The 10,810-nt window shown below is 40.4% G+C and overlaps 1 long non-coding RNA gene across 1 annotated transcript in view; it reads right to left on the bottom strand.

Annotated features, from left to right (window-relative positions):
• Nucleotides 1–5,899: 5,899 nt before the first annotated feature.
• Nucleotides 5,900–10,810, bottom strand: part of LOC120402162 — a 48,078-nt gene continuing 43,167 nt past the window's right edge. Inside the window, exon 3 of the long non-coding RNA XR_005597028.1 lies at nt 5,900–6,091. This is a non-coding gene — a long non-coding RNA (uncharacterized LOC120402162). The remainder of the gene's footprint in view (nt 6,092–10,810) is intronic.

Raw genomic sequence — 10,810 nt, 5'->3', positions numbered from 1 at the left:
GAGAGGAGGGAGGAGATTTGTATCCTCCATTCCTCATTTTTATATCTTTTCCACTCCTTCGAGAATCCTCTCCAGCTGGGGTTAAAGTGACACCCAGAATGCTTACACAGCACCCCCAACTGTTCCATTGCTAAAATGTAAATTTCTCAACCACACCCTTCTTCCTGCTAAAGAATGGCCACTCAACCCAGGAATAGTTCATTTGATTATGTTGACCCCTGGCCGAGGCATCAGTTTGACTTTGTCTTTGAGGAACTGGTTTGGGCTGCTTCCCCAGAATTGGAATTATTCCCCAGGACAATAATGATCAGTGAATTATTAGTTTTCAGAATGATACCTCAGAAGACATACTTTGTACAAAATGTATCATAGTTTTGTAAAAGTGGTGAACATAGCGATACAATCTGTCACAACTCTAAAGTTGCTACAGGACAATACTGTTCTAAGCAACCACTGTAAATCTTAGATATATTGTAGTAAGAGTTAAATGGGAACCTATAAAAAGTATTATATGTGTGTTTAGGAATAAACTGCAAGGCTGTAAAATATAGAAGTAATTTAGGACTGAACAGATTGAGCAACATTTGAACAGTCTCCATTTTTATTTAATTTCTGTGAGGTGTTGTGAGGTGATGCTCACTCTAGGATGATTATGGCATTCCCTTTCTAACTCTCAGTAATGTGAACTTGGGAATTCAAGGCTTTCATGGTTCTAAAAGTCTGTCACACAATCATCTACATGTAACGTTATTCTGTACAGATTTCTTCATGCATTATATATAGGTTAAAAGAGTTTGCCATGAATAGTGGGTTCACAGAAAGGACAGGGTGAACATTTGAACTCACTGGTAAAAAAAATAAAAGCCATTTTTCACTTTCTTCACTCAACTTTCAGTCACCCTTCTAATGTACTTTGCTGCAAATGCAACATTAATCCAACATTAAAATTCTATAAACCTGTTTCTTAGTTTCCTCTGACAGTTTTCAAGTACTACATAGATAAGAACTCCCAGGCTTCCTCTGCATCTCTTTCTGAATATTGCTAGAAACTGGATAGCATCAAGCATTTGCTGGACTTATGTAAGACTAGTAAACAAAACACTCAGAATTATTTGACTCTGTGAGTTTTGCATTTTTTCCCCAAAATACTTCGATATAGATAAGCTGAAAGAGAAATGGTCATATCTGAAGGGGGAAAAAAAGAATGTTCCCAGGGTAGGAAAGAATAATGTGAAATAGTGATTGATTCTTCAGTTGTTAGTTAAGAATAAGTGTGTATATGTATGTAGGGATAGCGAGATAATGAGGGGGTTAATTCCAGAAATCAGGAGTAGCTCCACTAAAATTAATGGAGCCATACCAATATAAATGTAACAAATATTGAGAAATGGTACCCTGCACCCTGAAGATATGGAATAAGTGAATACACTCTGATCCTGTCAAAAAGATTTCACAACATAACATTCTCATGCAGGTGCTGTAGCATTTACTATAAGATAGCATGAGCGTATCAATAACATTTTGATTAACATTTTGGTATTTCTAGTCAGAATGGAGGCAGAAGTTATTAGAAATCTCATGACAAAGCCAGTTGCCCTCAGATTCCCAATTCATTTTTAATAGGCTAAAGGTGATTGTGATAAGCTTTGATTTAATCTGACTTTTTCTGCCTTTATTGCCCAGTTGACAAAAATGATTTTTTTTTTAAATTTAAGGACAGGTAATTCTGTTATTTGAGGAAAACAGACACATTATTTTCTAAAAAGATTTTAATGCTCATACACATAAGTATAGGTATGTACAAACGTGGTTTTTTCCCTCCAACTCTTAAATACACATACCCAATATTCTAGCTGTTTTAGATAACCGCAACCTTCATCTTATGTTCTCTCTCTGGCGGGAAGTTACTTCAGCACCCACCCAAACTAAAGCACAACAGTTGTTGCATTGACGTCCATGCAACAACTCATGTGCTTGAAGTCAGGCATGTGTTAAAGCTCTACTGAATCAAGATACTTATCTAATAACTTTCAATAGTTATATGGCTCCATTACCACAGTAACTGAACTGAAGCATGAGAATGATTGGTTTTATTTCTATTGCTGTAGCTCCCCAGACATCTCTTTTGAGGGCTTTGCATCCATAACGTGCATTGATCTCCAGCACAAAGTTCTAACTGTGGAATTTTTTGCTTCTCCCACTTTCCTAGTTCCAGGAATTTTAAATTTACAGCTTTTTCCACATTCATAATTTTGCAGATGCAGCATCCCCAGGACAATGCCTCTTTTACTCCAGTAAAAAGCGACAAAGAGTCCTGTGGCACCTTATAGACTAACAGACGTATTGGAACATAAGCTTTCATGGGTGAATACCCACTTCATCAGACACATGTCTGCTTATGCTCCAATACATCTGTTAGTCTATAAGGTGCCACAGGACTCTTTGTTGCTTTTTACAGATCCAGATTAACACAGCTACCCCTCTGATACTTTCTTTTACTCCAGGCTCCCTTGTTCATGGCAATTATAATTGTTTAGCTGTTAATACCAAGTTTCAGAAAATGATAAAAGTATTATCTTGTTTATGTATATGATGAAGTAACTGATCCTGGAAACACTTACAAAGTGCATACATTTACTCGCCTGAGTAGTAAACTTCAATAGGTCAACTCATATGAGCCAATTTACACAGGCACTTATTACTTATAGATAATTTGGCATCTGCCAAACTGGACAGTCTCTATGGAAAAGGATAAATGGACACAAATCAGATATTAGGAATGGCAATATACAAAAACCTGTAGGAGAACACTTCAACCTCCCTGGCCACACAATAGCAGATCTTAAGGTGGCCATCCTGCAGCAAAAAAACTTCAGGACCAGACTTCAAAGAGAAACTGCTGAGCTTCAGTTCATCTGCAAATTTAACACCATCAGCTCAGGATTAAACAAAGATTGTGAATGGCTAGCCAACTACAAAACCAGTTTCTCCTCTCTTGGTTTTCACACCTCAGCTGCTAGAAGAGGGCCTCATCCTCCCTGATTGAATTAACCTCGTTATCTCTAGCCAGCTTCTTGCTTGCTTATATATATCTGGCCCTGGAAATTTCCACTACATGCGTCTGACGAAGTGGACCCACAAAAGCTCATGCTCCAAAACATCTGTTAGTCTATAAGGTGCCACAAGACTCTTTGCTACTTATAGGTGTAGACCCATAGTTTGTTCTCATAGTTTTATACAGTATGTTTAATTCCCAAAACACTATATATATATTTAGAGCTGTAGGGTGACATTAGAACTGGTAAAAAAAAATTAAAAAATTACTGGTTTTGAAAAAAATTCAGTAAATGTCAGAAAAGTTTAAATGTCTACATTTACAATCATCTAAAAATTTCAGCCAGTTCTACAGCATGTTGGAAAACCCCGAGAAATACCAGTGAACATGTTGTTGAAATGTTTCAGAGTTTTGTTGCTTAACACTTATTTCTTTGATGAAAATCTTCATTGAAAATTTTAATTTTGGAAAATTTTGATCAAGTAGGTGCCCAAATGCACTGAAGTGCTTTGGATAAACCCAACTCATATTCATATCTTGTCAATGTAACCATTCAGGTATATTAAATATGTTTTATATTCCTAACATCCTAGTCTTCCTTTTGTGACAGGGTCAGGCCAGATGGCTACAAGAGAGTGGTCGAAGGTAGATACATTAGCTCCAGGTTAAGCAGGTCCCTTTTCCCTGGGTAAGATAACAGGGACTATTCCAGAACACTCAGGAACTTTCTAGAACGAATTAAGGCAGGCAGGCTAATTAGGACACCTGTAGCCAATGGGGAAGTTACTAGAATTAATTAAGGCTAATCAGGACACCTGATATAAAAAGGCTCTCACTCCAGTTAGTGAGGTGTGCAGAAGGAGCTGGAAGTGAGAGGATGTGCTGCTGAAGGACTGAGGAGCACAAGCGTTAACAGACATCAGGAGGAAAGTCCTGTGGTGAGGACAAAGAAGGTGTTGGGAGGAGGACATGGGGAAGTAGCCCAGGGAATTGTAGCTATCGTGTAGCTGTTCCAGAAGGCACTCTAGACAGCTGCAGTCCACAACTCCTGATCCAACACAGGAAGATCTCGGAGGCTAGCAAAATCCGCCAATAAGACCAGGACCCACCAAGGTAGAGGAGGAACTTTATCACACTTTTAATTTGATTGTGAAAAATGGGGATCTTATATTAGTGTGATATCGACTCCATTAACAGTAATAAACTGGGAAATATAATGAAAATTCAATATTTTATATTGTTACTTCAAGGGTACTTACTGAATAAAATGGTTTGATGTGTCATTAACTCTGATTATCACTGTTCCAGAATTCTTGATCAGTATAAGGAGTGGGAAGGCAACTTATATATGATTATCAGTTAACTAAGTAATTCTTGATTGACCACAGCTATTACTGTATCAATTGTGCAAATTTGTATTTAGATGTAACCCTTCTGCCAGGCCGAATTGATAGCAGCAAGGGCTGGGTTCAATACATAGGGGTCCCTTCCCTACAACGTAATGCAAAACTAGCTCGAGCCCCCACCCAGCGACCTGGGAAAATCTTACACACACCCCTGGGCGCCTCGAAGAGGCAATACTTCCCCTCTCGCAAGCACAGAGTCTTGGTGTAGCAGAAAAGGTTTAATTACAGGAGATAAACACAAGCATTAAATTGGGAAAACCTCAATTAGCGTTCATAGATTAAACCGTGAGCAAAGATCTACCCCAGGAAATTGGGCCGTGTCCTTCTCCCTGGGCTCTTGAGTCCAGCAACCCCCAAATCACCCCAAGACTCCAAAGTCCAATATCCCAAATGTCCCTAGAGTCCAGCAACCCAAAGATCACCCACAATCCCAACAATCCAAAAGTCTCTGTCCTGGGTCAGTGAAGCCCCAGAGTTCAAGAGTCTATCTGCAAAGGTCCCTGTCCCCACCCCCAGCCTGGGTGGAAAGGGGCACCTTACGTGGTCCGTGGGGTTCTGCTCCTCACAAACTGCTCCACTCCGCCAGCTGCTCTGCTCCACCAGCCGTCCCGTGATCCGCTCCAGCCGTCCCCACAAACTGCTCAGCTCCACTTGCTCCGTGGGCTGCTCCACCCATCCCACAGCTGTTCCGCTCTGCCAGCTGCTCTGGTCCACCAGCCGTCCCCGCAAACTGCTCGGCTCCACTCACTCCGTGGTGCCACGAACTGCTCCACTCCGCTCTGCAGTATTGCTTCAGGCTCCCCCACTAGTTAGCACAGTACTCAGTGCTCTCAGCTCAGCAATTCCAGCTCTTTAGTGATCTTAGCTCACAGTAGGGGAGCCCCAGTGCTAGTGCACCATTAGCCCAAAGTGAGTTCAGCTCCATAACCTGTATCTAGATTCTTGAGGGAATCAAAAAATCAACTCTGATATTCCACAATGGAGAGAGGCATAGGTGGGGCTGGTGCTTCCGGCTCACACAAGGAGCCTGCATAACCAGGTACAGATACCTGTCCCTAGCCTCTCTCAATTCACTGGGTTTTGGAACCCATGTCCCTTGTCTAGCAAGTACTATTTAGTTGATAATGAAGCCTTTTATCATAAGACAGTTTTGTAGTTCCTCATTTACTTAATCAGGGTGACAACATTTTATTCCTCCTGCCCCAATAACAACGAAATTGGGGATCCCACAGCTGTGAAAATAACCATCCCAGGCTGCTGTACTCTATACTAAGTGGAGTGGGTTTGCCAATGCAAATGCACATTCCTGAAATTCCTTTCCCCACTCCAATGCACATTCTTGAAATTCCTTTGTCCACTCCTCATAATTTACCACCAGATGTCAGGGTAGAGCTCATCCTGACTCTGCTTACATAGATTAATGAAGATACATCACTTGGACCATCATCATTCTTTTATGACCATTCAAACTACAAAATGTGATAGAAAACCCAGTTATTGCATGTTACTGTATGTCTCATGTAGCAATTTTTTAAATATCACACTCAATGCTGTATTTCTTCTTTTTCTTGGAGAATATTCTTGTTTTATTCTGTCTGATACCATTAAGAAGCATGAAAGGCTTTGGGGTCTGCAAAGAAGAGAAGGGAGCCAATTAATTACTTTCTTTTCCCCTCTTTTTTATGCAAAGATTTATTTTACATTAATTTGGGACCAATTTTCAAGCAAGAGAGAAGTTTTTTCATGTGTATTAACATTTTGAAATCTTTGCAGTAAATAGGTTTATATTCTTATGTTTAAATGACAGCATATAATTTACAGAAAAATAGCATGACTTATCAGGTTACACTCTAGGCAAAATGGTTTCATGAGATGTTGTGGTTTCTCTTGTCAATGAGAAACTTGCTGGACCCCTGAGACTCCTTAATTACATTCTTTCAAAGCTACGAGAGTAGTTGTTGTTGTTTTCTGAATAGCATTCACTTGCCAGTTAGGGTTATAAATATCTCCACAGTGCCTCAGTCATATTAGACACATACAAAACTCTCTAGTTAAGATATTTAACATTATAGTGCTCCTGTAACTATTAAGTTGTCACGACGGCTATAGAAAAAAATTGCCATCCTGGAACAGATCAGTGGTCTATCAAGTCCAGCTTCCTCCAATAGACTAATATGTCCTGGCACCTATGTGACACCTCTGTGAAATTACAGAATATTATAAAATGGGCAGCATAACAGGGTGTATTGGCACTTTTAAGGTTTAGGAGGAGAACCCTCTTGGCCCAGTGCTACTTCCTTCCAGGAAGAATACCTGAAAGAAAGGGCATATGGTCCCTCATGGGGAAAAAGGGGTCTGAGTGAGGGCTGCTTGGAATTTAGGTAAAATTGATAGTGCTGGCTCTGTTTTGAGCACCAGAGACCTGCATTCGAATGGCAGAGTGGGCCGCAACACTCAGTAGTGATCTTGTGTATGTCTACACCGCAAATAAAAACCCATGGATGGCCCGTGCCAGCTGACTTGGCTTGCAGGGTTCAATGGCTGCTTAATTGCTGTGTAGACGCTTGGGCTGGAACCCAGGCTCTAGGACCCTGCAAGGTGGAAGGGTCTCAGAGCCTGGGCTGCAGCCCGAGTCCAAAAGTCTACCCCACAAATAAACAGCCCCTTAGCCTGAGCCCCTTAGCCAGGATGAGCTGGCACAGGCCAACTGCGCATGTTTAATTGCAGCACAGACCTACCCAGTGAGGCAAAAAGACAATTTCAGGGCTGATCTCTCTTTAAGATCCAGGAGAGCAAGGATTCCTGCAAATGCTGCCCCTTGAGAAGCCATGACAATAGTCTTAAACAGGACAAAACATAATGGGAGTTAAGGGGACCATACAAATAGCACCTGGCCATCAGACCAGTAAGAGACCTGAAAGGAGTTGGTGGTGCAGGGGAGCTTGCTCCAGAAGAGGGTTATAAACATTAAGTGTAAGTTATAGTTTCTTATTCAGCTGCGTTTATTTTGGTAGAGCTTGGGGCAGACGCTCCTGGGGAAGGGCTGAATTGATTTTAAACTAGGAAATAAAACCCCTGGCAGTAAAAGGTTTTTATTCTTTAAAACATTCCATGGACCTAGGCTTTTGACTTTATTTGGCCCACCACAGGTGGGAAAATTCTTTCTGGACACTGCTCATGGAAACATCGTGCCATGGGGCATAATGACAGTCATTGTAATTTTAGTTTAGTCAGTGTAAAAGCACATATTATTGTTCTTATTCATGTCATCATTTTTGGATCTTGTGAAGATATGGACTGTGACAGGTTGGATCACAGAAATCCCCTTGGGGTTGCCAACTGATGTGCCAAGACTACTACTGCCCCTGCTTTCCCTTCCAGCTTGGGACTCCAGCACCCTGTCTTGTTGAGCCAGACATGCCAGTCTGCTCCAACACGGACCCAGGGTCTGAACAATGTGCCCCAAAGCTGCAGACTTAACTGAAAGCAACTTAAGAAGTGTTCCTGATTTTAATACTCAGATACTCAACTCCCAATGGGATCCAAACCCCAAATAAATCCATTTTGCCCTGTATTAGCTTTATAAACTTATAAATTGTTCACCCTCTGTAACACCAATAGAGAGATATGCACAGCTGTTTCCTCCCCCACCTCCAGTATTAATACATACTCAGGGTTAATTAATAAGTAAAAGTGATTTTATTAAATACAGGAAGTAGTAACAGACAGAACAAAGTAAATTACCAAGTACATTAAAATAAAACACGTAAATCTGAGTCTAATACAGTGAGAGAACTGAATACAGCAAGTCAGGGAATAGGAAGGAGTCTAGTAACAGGAAAAAGGTATTTCTGGTCCATTGGCTGAATTTTAGTTAAAAGGAAGTTTTAGGAACTAAAAGGAAGTTTTAGGAACTTTGAAGGAGTCTAATAGAGAGGATTTCAAAAAGCAAAGCTTGACCAAAGACAACCAAACATGGTATTCTGAAAGGAATGCCATGTTTCACTGCCTTGCAATTCTTTGTTGATATTACAGCCAGAGCAGGCCAGAGGATATTACATATAATGCTTAGATTATCAGTAAACCTCTGACAGAGTGCCACATTAGGTGTTTATGTCTAAGGTGCTGAGCCATGAGATAAGCGTGACACTAGCTCATTGGATTGTGAAATTGATTAAAAGGGAGGAAACAAAAAAACCCAGCTATCACCATTTTTTAAGCTGCGGGGCAGCGGGGGAAGGGATGACTAGAAATATGAAAGGAATACATTTGGCTTCTCAGTCTTGTTACATCTGTCTGAACAACATGGGTGACAATGCTGACTGGAAGCAAGACTTTCAATTGGCCGATGTCTAACTGCTAGGAAGGGTAAATAATGAGAAAGAGGACAACCGGGAACCAAGTGGGTGGCTAACGCAATGCATTTTTGTTAACGAGAAAATCCTTTGCCTTGCTGCAAAAAATGAAAGAGTCATATTTGAAAAACTGCAGCGTGCTGATCCAGAAAGTGTGTCTTTAAGGCTTCTGGCAGATGCTGCATCTTTTGAAATACATCCATGTTGCTGAGCAGCATTGCAGAGCTGATCCAATTTCATAGTTATGGTCTTAGTATAAGATGGATAGATACCGTGGATAATTCTCAGAAGGAGCTTCCACATTGTCCTTTTTCAAATCCCTCCTAGACACCTCCTCCCCTTGGCCCATGACAAGGGTGTTTTTATTATATGTATTTTTCTTCAGATGTAGCCAAAGCATGAGTTCTAAAGGAGATTTAACCTGTGTGGGAAGCTGTAAGGTGTATTAAAGAATTAGTTATATGTTACAAAGCAATGTTAGGCAAAAGTACCATTTTCCAATCAGAATGATATGTTAATGACCTGCGGGGTCCACACAGGCCAGTTAGTCCCCAGCACACTGGCATACATTAGAATTTACACCCATGCTGTTATGATCTCAGGTGCTGTCTTCTTCACCACTTTTTATTTTAGATACTGTACTGTTAATTTTCAGAACCACAACACACTTAAACTTGCTAAATATTTTTATTTTTTGGAATCATAAATTTTATAAACTAGAAGCTCCCTCCCTCAAGTTGGATGAGTTCCAGCCCCTAGAAACTATTGAAAGCACAGCTACAATATTAAACATGACAAGAGAGAGCACTGCTGAAAGAAAAGGGTCCATCTGAACTGTCCTTTTGCTGAACTTACAGTTCCCAAGCGAAAAACTTCATTGACCTGCAGCTAAGGTTGTAAGTATCAGTTTCTGATGGAGGAAAAAACCTTGAGAAATCTCTAGTTGTCTGAAAGTATTAGCAAGCTGAAAACTCTAAGTTAAGGTATTGCATGATATTAAGGTTTGCTTTCTAGAAGAAGAGCTGCCAGGCATACACATCCAGTGTGTCAGATGCCAGAGAGGGAACCAACCATTTAAAAATAGTTCACCAATTTTAATATGCAAATTCATATGCACATCCAGTGGTTTGGACCAGTGTGGTGGTCGTGAGATGGCATCACCTAGCTCTATTAAGCTTAATGTTTTTCCCCTTCTGTTCCTATGATAGTGTTTACCAGCATCGCCAGTTGTCCTAAAGTGTTTTCAAATAGAGCAGAATGAATAATTGGTTATTTGGTTTGGGGGCTGACTCAAAAAAATCACAAAACAAAATCTTTAGAGTCAACCTAAAATGGATAAATAATTCTTTCACTTGGCCTGAAACCAAGTTTTTTGTTGTTTCATTTTTGTAACGAAAAGTCAAAATGTTTCACATGGAAAATGTCAAAATAAAACATTTTGACTATTTTGATATTTCACCCTCATTATTTTCACTGAAACTGCATTTTCAGCACGTGTTCCGTAAATTTCACCCAGCTCTACTTCCAAACCATCAAGCATACTCCTAGTAGCTCATAATAAAGACTATGAGTGGTGAATATTTCTGCAGATTCCCACTTTCCTGGTTACAACCATTACACAGGCAATGCTGAAATCCATTGCCACCATAGAAATCATTCAAAAACCTCTCTTATTCTGGGATGCTGACTATGTTTTGACATCTAGCTATGCAGGCAGAGGAGGATTCCCCCTGACAGGAGGAGTTCTCCTTCAGCACTTTAAATAAGGTAATATACATTTAATCCATTCATTTACTCTCCAATGAGAGGCTCTAAAATTGATTATATACCAACAGTGCCATTTTTAATTATTCTAGGACACTTGCTCTGCCTAGCACTATCAGGTTTTGGCCTTGACTTGAAACAAGGTTCATGCCATGAGCTCGTAATGAGTGCTGTGATGAGCCAGACAACAGCCTTCTGCAATCCAGATAGGATTTCCATATTTGCCTGCC

This window comes from Mauremys reevesii, linkage group 3 (genome assembly GCF_016161935.1).
Source record: "Mauremys reevesii isolate NIE-2019 linkage group 3, ASM1616193v1, whole genome shotgun sequence".
Taxonomy (NCBI): domain Eukaryota; kingdom Metazoa; phylum Chordata; order Testudines; family Geoemydidae; genus Mauremys; species Mauremys reevesii.
This window is presented reverse-complemented; position numbering and strand designations above follow the sequence as displayed.